This window comes from Peromyscus leucopus, chromosome 8b, assembly GCF_004664715.2.
Source record: "Peromyscus leucopus breed LL Stock chromosome 8b, UCI_PerLeu_2.1, whole genome shotgun sequence".
NCBI classification, from domain to species: Eukaryota; Metazoa; Chordata; class Mammalia; order Rodentia; family Cricetidae; genus Peromyscus; species Peromyscus leucopus.
The window spans coordinates 39,956,519-39,969,365 of NC_051086.1; the positions used below are offsets into that span (position 1 = coordinate 39,956,519).

General features: G+C 48.0%; 1 pseudogene; it reads left to right on the top strand.

Annotated features, from left to right (window-relative positions):
- The first annotated feature begins 10,412 nt into the window (after nucleotides 1–10,412).
- LOC114700388 lies at nucleotides 10,413–10,931 on the top strand (annotated as a pseudogene).
- The last annotated feature ends 1,916 nt before the right edge of the window (nucleotides 10,932–12,847 follow it).

Genomic DNA, 12,847 nt, shown 5'->3' on the forward strand with positions numbered 1-12,847 from the left:
AGAACCACTGCCTTCAAGGTCGAACTGACTTGGACAATCAGGCCAACTGCAGTGATTTGTGTCTGAGCTCCCCAGCAAGTACACAGGAACTGAGGACAAGGCCTCATGCTCTGGGACAAGGAAGAGCCTCGGGGCTGGTGGAGAATGATTTTCTGCCACACCGAACAATGAAATCTTACAGCATATTAAATTTAGGAAACAAAAATAGCTGGGGCTCTCCATCATTCCTGGGTCTACACCCAAAGGAGCTAAGGCTAAGAAGAGACATTCACTCATCCATGGTCCCTGCTTCTCTATTCACAAGAACTGAGAAATGGACCCAGCATAAATGTCCATCAGTAGACGACTAAATGAGGAAAATGTGGTACATAGACACAATGAAATTTTATTCAGCCATAAAAAAAAAAAACAGGGCATTTACAGAAAAATGAATAAAACTTGGTGTTTTTAATGTTGAGACTCTCAGGCTCAGAAAGACAAATATGTTTTTCTCTCACGTACAGAATCCAGATTTCAACATATATATATAATGTGAGAAGGATGAAAGAGAGGACACTAAAACCAGGGCGTTGGAATAGACAGAAGAGATCTTTTTTTGCTTGGTTGGTTTATTTTGTTTTTGTTTTTGAGACAGGGTTTCTCTGTGTAACAGTCCTGGCTGTCCTGGAACTCACTCTGTAGACCAGGCTGTCCTTGAACTCAGATCTGCCTGCCTCTGCCCCGAGTGCAGGGATTAAAGGTGTGTGTGAGCACACCAAAGACAGAAGGAGTACTCGGGGGAATTATGGAGGAGAACACGGAAGAGGGTGATAGTGACTAAACACGGGATTACTGGAGAAGGAGGAGGTCAGCAGGAGAGAGCAGAGGAGGAGAAAAGAGGGCCAAAAAAAAAAAAGTACACAGGGCTGGAGAGATGGCTCGGTGGTTAAGAATTTGATTCCTGAGCTAGGAAGTAGTGACACATACCTTTAATCTCCTCAGCACTCGGGAGGCAGAGGCAGTTGGATCTCTGTGAGTTCGAGGCCAGCCTGGTCTACAGAGTGAGTTCCGGGACAGCCAGGGCTGCACAGAGAAACCCTGTCTCAAAAAATGAAAAAAAAAAAAAAATGAAAAAAATAAAGAGAGAGAGGGAGAGAGAGAGGGAGGGAGGAAGGGAGGGAGAAAAATAAATGAATTTGGTTCCCACCACCCACTGTGACTCACACCTTCCTGCAGTTTCAGCTCCAGGGGCTTCAACACCCTGTTCTGGCCTCTGCAAGTACCTGCACTCACATAGCACACAGACATACATGCACACACAAATATAAGCAAATGTTTTTTAAAGTATATATAAAAATGTCATTATAAAACCCATTCCTTGGTAATGGTAATCTTTAAAAACACTAATAAAAATATAGTGGGGTGGGGGTATAGCTCGGTGGCAGAGCTCTTGCCCAGCTTAGGTGAGGTCCTGGGTTCCGTCTTTAGTCCTGCAATAGATAAATATAACAGACAGAATCTACATCTCTGGAAATTTCTCAACAGTCACTCTGATGCTACATGCTATGGGTTGAGGATGAATCCACACTGAGCAGGAAGGGGGGCAAAACTAAGAGCAACACCCAGCTTCTGATGAAAAAGATCCATCCTACTCCATGTACATGCCAGCTGGAAGTCACTAAGAGCCTATGTTCATGAGCAGTGTAGTCCATGAGTCAGGCCTGACACCTTCAGAATAGCTGGTGCCTGCTAATTCACCCTGGCCCAGCCACAATCTGGGGGTGACGAGTTCAAAATCAAGGCACTAGCAGGGCCACACTTCCTAGGAGGCTCTGAGGGGAAAAGTAGGCTGTTTTTTGCAGCTTCTGAGGGCTACCAGCATTCCTTGGCTTAGGGCTGCATCATCGGAACCCCAGCCTTTTCTTCAACCTGTCTGACTCAGAACTTCTCTGCCTTGCTCTTAGAACAGTTGTTCCCAACCTTCCTAGTGCTGTGACCCTTTAATACAGTGTTCCTCGTGTTGTGGTGACCCCCAACTGAAAAATTATTTTGCTGCTACTTTATAACTGTAATTTTGCTACTATTACGAATCGTAATGTAAATATCTGCTATGAAGGATATCTGATATGCGACCCCTGTGGGGGTTGCAACCCACAGGTTGAGAACCACTCTCTTAGAAGGACCCATAAGTGCATATTCAGTAAACCAAGACAAACATCTCTCAGGAGCTTCAATCACATCTTTTGCAAAATAAAGTAATATTCCCAGATTCCGATCATTTGGCGTGGGTATCAGGCAGGAGCTATTTTCAGCCTGTTACAAGAGGGTGGGAGTGTGAAAAGCTTGGGTAACAGTGACAAGAGTCTGTAGCTAGAGTTTCCTGCCTTGCCCACAGTCAGGACAAATCTTTGTCACCCGCCAGTCCCACAGCCTCTCAGACCCAACCAAGTAAACACACAGACTTATATTGCTTACAAACTGTATGGCCGTGGCAGGCTTCTTGTTAACTGTTCTTATAGCTTAAATTAATCCATTTCCATAAATCTATACCTTGCCATGTGGCTTGTGGCTTACCAGAATCTTCACACGCTGCTTGTCATGGCGGTGGCTCGCAGTGACTCCTTCCACCTTCCTGTTCTTTTATTTCTCCTCTCTGTTAGTCCCGCCTATACTTCCTGCCCAGCCACTGGCCAATCAGTGTTTTATTTATTGACCAATCAGAGCAATTTGACATACAGACCATCCCACAGCAAGAGTCCATGACTAGAACAATGTACCAGCAGAGCTCCTGGAAAGACACCGGGTAGAGTGGGCTCTTGGTAGTTGTTGAAGCACCATGGTATGAAAACCGCCGTGATGAACTTGCCCCTAATTGGGCCACTGTGGGAGACCTGCTCCCACTTTTTCCCCCATGGTACTCTTGAGCAGGGATAAGTAAGAAATATACAGATAGAAATATAGAGGAGAAAGACAGATAGAAACACAGGGTAGAGATAGAGACACAGGATAACCTTGGGAGGGCCTGGGTCAAAACCCCCAGCCCCTTCTGTCTCTTCTAAAGGGCTATTTATAGAAGTGCCAAGAGGTGGAGCAAAAGACCTCCCCCTAGCACAGCCAAGTGCAGACCCTTTCAAATACCTGGTAAGCATGCACGTGGTCAATCCATCCCCTTATGCAGCCCTGCTGTGTAAAGCAAGCTCAGACCTCACTATAAAACCTCCATGGGCTCCCACAGGTCCCAAAACACTCTGTCCTGGAGGGGAAGTGCTCCTGAGGCTTCACCACACCACAAGGATTTATAGGCTGTTCATGGTTGCTGGGAGAGAGATTTTCTTCAGTGGTATGGCCATGGTGAGATGTCCATGCTCCTGTAAACAATCCTAGTGAAACTCACTGGGTTGAGGGGTGGGAAACACAGAAGGAGAAGGAGATTAGCTGGGGGAAGGAAGGGGATTAGTGCAGAGGGGACCAAAGGGGTTAACAGGGTGACATGTTCAAAAAAACATTGCACATGTATGAAAGTGCTGTGCTGAGATCCATCCATGCACACGATGCTAAGAGAACTGAAAATCTGCAGGCGGGGTTCACTCTGGAGAAGGCTCTGCTCCCACAGACCCAAACTCTCTGAGTTGATGAAATTACACTGTTTCAGCTGCTACAGAGCGAGATCCAGGACAGGCACCAAAACTACACAGAGAGACCCTGTCTCAAAAATAAAATAAAAAAAGAAAAGAAAAAAGAGAAAAAGAAAAGAGAAAGAGGATTGGAAGTGGAAAACTACTTGTCTAGGATTAAGGGCATGAGCACTCAACTGGGAGAGACTCCCTCACCATGTAACCTGTGATGTCCACTGCAGCCTTGCAGAGTCTGCTGAGAGGCTGCAGGCAGAACCACTGGACCAGCCGAGATCAGACCATTCCCATCACTCCTTTCGGCCTTCTTCCCATTCCATCACCCCTTGTCTGCATCTCTGCCTCTCACACATGGCTGCTCCAACCATGATTCACATACACTATTCCAGAGGCCTTTGCTCCTTCAGGGTGTGCTCAGCTTCTCCTGTCAGCATCAGCACGTGAACCTGTAGGGTACCAAGCCCTTCAGAGCCCTCTCTCTGCACCAGGTAGCTACCGCAGGGTTGTGCAAGCAGCATCCGCTTCCTAAAGTGCTCCCATGTTCCTGCACACATCACCTGCTGCTCTGACTCTCCAGTGGCCTTATCTAGGTACATGATATTCCACCTTCATACTGAAGATTGGGGCCCTTGGACACTGCACAGCTTGCTCAAGTCTGTGCAGCCCACGGGCATGGAAAGAAGGAATTGAACTGAGATCCTCTGACTCCAGGGTGACTCTCATCTCCACTCCACTATCCAAATCTCCCCAGGGGGTGTACTAATGCTGGACAAATGCCCGGTATCACATGACTAAAGGTGTCACAGTCCAGTCTTGGTGGTAACACTATACATCGTATTAATTTTTTCTTGTACATATATTCTGTAATGAACATGCAATACTTTCACAGTTAGAGGAAAATTGATTTCTAAAACCACACAGGAAGATCTGCCCGTGCATTACAACATGCTTCCAAATCCCAGACAGGCCCTGGGGGAGGGATGTCTTCTTGAAGCCATCTCACTCCCAGCTGGGTCTTCACCAACACCCTGGCCAGCTCCCTAGAAGGGATGCAGGAGAGGGAGCATCATAGACAGAGCCTTGAGCATCCTGCTCTGTCTGCAGCAGGCTTTGAAGGGAGCCCTGAGCAGAGTTCTTGTGGGTGCTCTTCTTTCCCCCACACGCTCAGAGTCCTGGGGGCTGATGGGCTCTGCAGAAATTTCTCCTTCAGGCCCAAGGCTGAGGGACAGCCTATCCCTGGCCAGAACAACCCATGCCAGACAGATGTCTGTGCCACCCCCCCACACACACACACACACACAAACACACACCAGAGCTGGGGAAAAAAGCCTCCAATTCTGTGTATGAGCTGTTGAGGGAGCTATTCCAAGAGAACACAGGACAACAATGTCCACTGCTCGTAACAGGTAAGGGCAGTGCCCATTGACTTCCCTTTTCTACATCCAGCCACATCGGCCTCGGGGCAGAGAAGCCTGGTGAAGAATGGCAATGTACCATGCACCCTTGATAACTCATCCTTCTGGTTCACAACCGCAGAAGCTTCTGCCTGTCCTAGCCGGGAAATCTTTCTAACGGATCCTAAAAGTTTTCTACTGCCCGTGATGGCATTTGCCTTGAGCAATCCACACCCAGAAGTTCCAAGACCTCGGAAATCTTTTCCTGCCTCAGGGCCATTGCACATGTTGTCCCCTCTGCTTGGAACACTCAGCCTAGAGTCACCTGATCTATGCTAAGGAGTCCGGGCCATAAAGCACAGGCTCCTCAGGCCCAGCGTCTCAGACTCAAATCAATGAAAGTGGCCCAGTGTTAATGGTGGCCGGCCATTAGAACTAGATCCTAGAATGTTGTGGTAATGGGATGGTAAAGGGCACTGTATCAGACCAGGTGACGACCCGGTGATCTTGGAAAACAGCTCTCTGCGGGAGCTCCTTATGCTGGGGTAGACTCCAGTGTTCCTATCGACTTCCAGGAGCCCCTTGAGTCCCCAGGTCCACCCCCTCTGCCTGTGCTTCCCTTCTGGACTCATACACTTCTCTCCAGGCCCAAGGCCAGGTCTCCCTCCTCTCACAGCTGGCCTTCTGACTCTAGCCTTGTGGAGCCTTTCTGTGCAAAGGGTAATAGTGGTGGCTCCTCCTCTAAGCAACCAGGAGAGACCCAGGACTCCAGCAGGGCGTGAAAGCCTGTAGATCCAATGAGCGCCTGTCACCAGCCACAGCCACCACTCTCCTGTTGGTGAGCTGTCTCCACCACATCCTGTCCTCCCACCCACAATCTGGGCGCTGGCATGTGAGCCCGTGGTTTACTTGTTGCGAGCTGACAGGTGGGGCTGGCATGGTATCAGAGCAGGAGTCAGAGATGGGAGCTTCAACTACCCCTAGCTGGGTGGGCAGCACCTGGCCACCTCTCTGGTTGGGCTAGGGGACGTAGGCGGAGTGTGCAGGCCCTCCATTGGCTCTGCCCAATCCCAGTTGAGACCACTTCAGCCTTTGGTCCTATAGAAGCCCTCGGCAGGGAAAGTCAACAGCTCTTTCCTCTCTTGGGAACCCCTCTCAGCTCTCACACTTTCCCTCAACGTCTCGTTTTTCTATTGTAATTGTTAAGAAAGCCCACTTCCGCTTTACGTACCCACAAAGTCCTCCATGAGCTCGGAGTCGCTGTCCCAGGTTGACCTTTGATGACTGTGAGTGCCCAATATCTTAGGTCTTTGGGTCAATATAGATCACTAGGCCATGAGCACTACGTGCTCTTAGCCACTGGGCCATCTTTGCAGCCCCCTAACAATATTTGAATTGAAATGATTAATGGGTTCAAACAAGTTGGTTCTATGAGATAGGAATCATCCCTCTATAAAGTTAAAATTGTGTAAAAACTGCTTGCACATAGTAGGTCCTCAACAGGTGAAAGTAGCTATCACCACCTCTCACAGACTTGTTGACAGGTTTATGAAGTGGTAGTCCCAATAAAAATTCTTTATTGTACAAATATAGGGGAAAAAATCATGTAAGACCAAAAAAAATTAATCCCCTGGAAATACCACTTTATAACCCTGTTGAGAAATACGTATTTCTTGTACAATAAAAAGAGAATGAGAAAAATTCAATTCCATTAAAATATCACTGTAGAAATAGATGCCTTTGTTCTGGAGGTGGTTTAATTTTCTTCCTTTCGCTTACTCTGTTTTGTAGCAATGAACACACACCACTTGGTTAACACAGCAGAGGGCTGTTTGCGTAAGCAGCCTACTTTATACGCAACCTTGGGCTAGACGCAATGCACAAGAGCTTGTTCCCTGGGCTCTTTGCACATGGAATGAGGCGTAATGGGTCAAGGACCACGCTGGAAAGATGAGGAAGAAGCCAAGAACAAATGCATTGCCCCTAGGGGCTAGAGGACCCCAAGGAGAAGGAGCCTGCTGGCTGTGCCCTGCAGCAGCAAGACGAAGCAGAGGAGCCATGCATCTCACAAATGGGGGCCGATCCCCATTGGTGCCCATCCCTCCTAAGAATAGGGCTGGAGGTGGAAATCATTTTTAGGGGCATGGACCCCCAAAGCAAACTATTCTAATTTATGTCTTTGGACAGAAGTCACAAGCATCCTTGGCCCTGCCCGGGCTGGAGACCTGGAATGCCAGAGGAGCATGCTTGTTTGGTCTTGTTATCTCTTTCTTCTCCTAAGCGACCACCCCTGCCTGGATGTGATACAGGAGGGGGTGACCCAAGTAGAGAGCAGACACCTGGATACTTTGAAGTGACCAGCTCCTCCTTCTCTTCATGCCTCACCCCAGTATCTGCCAAAAATCCTATTAAAAATATTTTTAGACACCTAGACTATTGGTTGGATGGTGTCCCACGTACAGAGACTTCCGTCTCCTTTCCATGCATCTATAATAAAACTCCTTTCCAAACTCAGCATTTGTCCATGAAGTTCATTCTTCGAATCTGAGAGAGGAGAACCAGCTCAGTGAAAGTTTTTGTGACTGAGCATCTAGTACCCTAACTCCCAATTTAAAGCCCCCCCCCCAAGCCGGTAAAGGAAGCCTCTGTGTTACTCAAAGACACCCCACTTTGCTCTTATTGCCAGGTGCCACGGTGTGTGGTGACTGAGTTCCATGACGAAAGAGGAAGTCTCTGGACCCTGCAGAGTGCCAGGCTGGGCAGGGTTTGCACAGTCATGTCTAAGCTGAACACAGCACTTACCTGTGAGATGCCAGGGTCCGGGGAGCTAGAGAAGGCCTGGGGTTACAACCCCTGAGCCCCTGCCGTTCTGCCACTCCCTCCTGAGTGAATCCCTCTCTTCTCTGGATGCCAGGTCCATAACTCCTAGGCTCCAGCTCGGCTCTGCCTCTTACCCTGCTCCTTAACATTGGCCAACCACTTGAGCGCCTGTGGAACCTCCCAGTTTCCCCTTCTGAGCAAATGGGTAGGAGGACCGCACCTAACTCGGAAAGGTCCTATATTTAGGATTTGACAAAGCAATTCCCGAGAAGCTCCTAACAAGGTGCCCATCGCACATTTGGTTTGGTGAATGGGAACTCTAAGTGCAGCCTGCATCTGAATTTATCGTTCTACGGATCCAAAGTCATGAGACATCACCAGCCGAAAGAGAGGAGAAATGAGCAGCCCCGTCTCAGCGTGCAAAGGAAGGCTCTAGAGCGAACCCTGTGTAGACAAAAAAGATTCCAGCCACAGCGTCTCCCCAGCTCATATACTAGAGACGGCACTGCCACCTGCTGGCAATAGAGAAGCTTTGCAAGAAGGCGCTTTCTCAGCTGGCCCGGATGAGCAATAAACCTCTAATCCTAGGAGACAGGACACAGGTGGGACCCCCAGAGATGGGGGCGTGATCAACAGAAAGGACTGAGGGGTGGTACTGAGATTCTAGAGCTATGAAACCCTGTTTCTTACTCCTGCTTTTAAACATAGCAGTTGCACGCTGATTAACTTCCCAGGCTGCCATTCTCTGGTGCGGAAAACTTCTACTGTAGTTTTGTATCTGTTGTGATAAAATACTCAACAAAAAGCAACTTAGGGAGGAAAAAACTCATCTGGTTTAAGATTCCAGGTTACATTATTGAGGGGAAATCAAGGCAGAACTTCAAGCACCACATCCACAGTCGAGAGCAGGAGAGAATAAACACACAGGCCCTTCCTTGATTGCTTTCTTCTCTCTTACACTGTTCATGGCCCCAGCTTAGGGAATGGTGACGCCCACAATGAACTGTGTCTTCTGACATCAGTTAATAATCTAGACAATGCCCCAGAGACATGCCCACAGGCCAACATCTACATATCGCCTCATTAAGACTTTTCCCCAGGTGATTCCACTTTGTGTCAAGTTGACAGTTAAAAACCAGCAGGATCCACCTTTGTGGATCAGCTTGACACACAAATATGTCACTTTAAGCCATAACTTTCTATCTCTTGTCCCCAAAGTAACATGTTAAAATCATAAGAACAATTCAACTCTAGAAAGCCCCCAAAGTTTTTAAAACTTCCAGGCCTTCAAAAGTCCTAAATCTATTTAAATGTCCAAAGTCTTAGTTGTGGGTTCATATAAGACAGAAAACAAGGGGCTGGAGAGATGTTGAGAGCATGATAAGAATTAAGAGTGTTTACTGCTTTTGCAGAAGACCCTAGTTCAGATCCCAGCACCCACCTTGGGCTGCTGTCAATCACCTGTAAGTTCATCTGCAAGGAATCTGGTGCCCTCTTCTGGCCTCTACTAGTATTGCACCCAATGTGTGCATACCACCCATCGATACAAGTGCATTTATACACAATTACAAATAAAACAAAATCTTTTTTAAAAAAATCAAAAACAAATAATACTGCCTCATTTGGGGGTGAAAATGAATAGTAAATACCTGACTAAGCTGAGGGACCAGTGAAAGTGTCTCTCCCTTCACACCCACTAGAAATTCAAGGTAAACTGCAGTCTGGAGTCCCCAGACTCTGGCTATGTCATTACCCCTGAGTGCTTGTCACAAAAGCAGGTGCTTAGGCCCCTCTGAATCTGCTCTCTGGGTGACAGCCTTAGTGTCTGCAACACTGTGGCAAATACCCCGCTCCCATGTAATTCCTCATGCCCATCAGGATTCAAGGGTTCCCACAATGAACACATGAGAATCCATAGGATGTGTCAAGGTGTGCTCAGGGATCCAGAGGAGGTAGGGAGGTATTTCATTTTGAGCTAGTGTTGGAGAGAGAGAGAGAGAGAGAGAGAGAGAGAGAGAGATCAGTCCTAATAGGATAGAGTTGGAGGGACCCAAAGGGCCTCACACCCTGTCTCGGTTACTTTTCTATTGCTGTAATAAGACACCATGAGCAAGGGAACTTGCGGCAGAGTTTATTGGGGCTTACAGTTTCAGAGGGCGAGTCCACGAGCTTTAAGGCAGAGGGCGTGGCAGCAGGCAGGCAGGTTTGGTACTGGATCAGCAGCTGAGAACTTACATTTTGAGAGAGAACCACACCAGTTCTCATCCCTTCTCTTGCACATTTGTGAACATTCTCCAGCTCTAGGCAGCTCAGCTCTATTCTCAACTTCTTCAGGAAGTCCACCCACCCCACCCCCGCCCACACTACCTCTGTATTGCTATCTGTTGTCAGCGCTGTGACCTGTGAGCTCAGATGGTGTCTGCTCAAAGAAAGCTCCATCCTAGAGGAATGGACTTTGAGCTGTGGTCACAGTGTCCAGTGTTAAGGCCCTGGGAAGCCCTGTCGGAAAGATCGTATCTCAGCCTAGCTATGGTGGACTAATTTTACCATGAACATGAGCATGTTAAATACCTGGAGTCTTGATCCCGTGTTGCACTGTCCTCTCGTCCCCGCGTGCAGTCCCTCCGCCACCATGCCGATGTTCACCGTGAACACCAACGGCCCCCGCGCCTCCGTGCCAGAGGGGCTTCTCTCCGAGCTCACCCAGCAGCTGGTGCAAGCCACGGCCAAGCCAGCACAGTACATCGCAGTGCACGTGGTCCCGGACCAGCTCATGACTTTAGCGGCTCTAGCGACCCCTGCGCCCTATGCAGCCTGTACAGCATCGGCAAGATCGGCGGCGCGCAGAACTGCACCTACAGCAAGCTGCTGTGTGGCCAGCTGGCTGTGCGCCTGCACATCAGCCCAGATCGGATCTACATCAACTATTACGACATGAACGCAGCCAGTGTGGGCTGGAACGGTTCCACCTTCGCTTGAGTACTGACCTAACTTACCTGCACCGCTGTTCTTGGAGCCTTGTTGCACGCAGCGTTCTGTTTCGTCCACCTGTAGCGATGCCCACCTTCCATTCGGGAGAAATAAATGGTTTAGAGACAAAAAAAAAAGAAGGAAGGAAGGAAGGAAGGAAGGAAGGAAGGAAGGAAGGAAGGAAGGAAGGGAAAGGAAAGGAAAGGAAAAGAAAGGAAGGAAAGAAAGGAAGGAAAAGAAAGGAAGGAAAAGAAAGGAAAGGAAAAAAGAAAGGAAAGAAAAAAGAAAGGAAAGGAAAAAGAAAGGAAAGGAAAAAGAAAGGAAAGGAAAAAAGAAAGGAAAGGAAAAAAGAAAGGAAAGGAAAAGAAAAGAAAAGAAAAGAAAAGGAAAGGAAAGGAAAGGAAAGGAAAGGAAAGAAAAGAAAAGAAAGACCTGGAGTCCTGGCAGTGGTGGCACACGCCTTTAAAACCCTGGCACTTGGGAGGCAGAGGCAGGCGGATCCCTGTGAGTTCCAGGCCAGCCTGGTCTACAAAGCAAATTCCAGGGACAGCCAGGACTGTTACACAGAGAAACCCTGTCTCAAAAAATAAAAAAATAAAAAAAGAAAGAAGGAAGGAAGGAAGGAAGAAAGAAAAGAAAGAAAGAAAAAAAAGACATACCTTGAGCATTGGTGACAGGAACCTTTGGACATACCTGTGAGGGAGTTTCCAGAGAGTTTAGCTTGGGGTGGGGGGAACCCACCCTTAAAGAAGGGGGCACCACTCCATGGACTGGTATGCCAAAGTCAATAAAACAGGAAGCCAGCTGAGCACTCATTGGTCTCATTCTGCTTCCTGATCCTCCCAGCGTGACCAAGCAGCGCCACATTTCTGCTACCAGAGTCACAAGTGGCTCCTGGCACCAGGCCTTGCCCCATGATGGAGTGAACCTTAAACGTGGGCCAGGCTAAGCCCTTCCTCCCTTGCGATGCTCCTCGTCAGGTGTGGCCAAGGTGGCAGGAACGGAGCTGCGCTGAGCCTCCCCACAGTTACAAAAAATTGAGGGGCCTTCTTAATTTTTTTGTAAAATCTACTTAACATCACCAAAACTGACGTTCAGTGTGTCACCCTAAGGAAATGAGGGGAGCTGGCTGTCTGGGCAGTAGATATGATGATCAGGAGGCCATTGCTTCACTCACCCTCAGCTCCACGCCTGTCAAATATCTGCATTTTGTAGGAAGTGCAGCTAAGATAAAGGAATGGAGTCCCCCTGGTGGAACTGAAGATGGCAGCCAGTGCCTGGGATGGAAGGCATCACAACCATCATCTACTAATGGTGTGGGTATCTGTAAGATCCTTTATTTCTCTGGGCCTGACTCCCATCCTGTCAGCAGTGTAAGGATGGATGAGTCACAAGTTAAGAAGTGCCAGGGTCAGTTCCTGAAAGACTCACAGCCTCCAAATAGCCGTGTGTGTGTGTGTGTGTGTGTGTGTGTGTGCGCGCGCGCGCGCGCGCGTGCAAGTACACATGCAGGTCTGTACACATCCATGTGGAGGTCAACCTCAGGTGTTGTTCCAAATTGCATGAAAGAAACACTATTAGAACTGAAACCACAGATCTGCCACGCCACAGTGAGAGTGAAGGACTTCAATACTCCACTCTTACTAATAGATAAGATATGGGGGAGGGGGGAACTGAACAGAAAAACACTGGAGATAAATAATGTCATAAATCAAATGGAGCTAAGAGACACACAAAGCATTTCACTCAAACACAGAAGAGCCCACGTTCTTCTCGTCAGCCTATAGAACTTCCTCCACAATAGACCACGTAATAAGATACAAAACAAGTCTCAACAACTATAATTCAAATAATACCCTGTGTTCTATCTGACCACAGTAGGATAAAGCTGGATATCAATAATAATAGGAATTATATGAACTCATGGAAACAGCACACTACTGAATGGTAATTGGGACAAGAAAGAAACTTTAGAATTCCTCAAGTGAGTGAAATGGAAATACAGCATATTAAAAATCTACGCGACACAGGAAGACAGTCCTAAGATCAGGA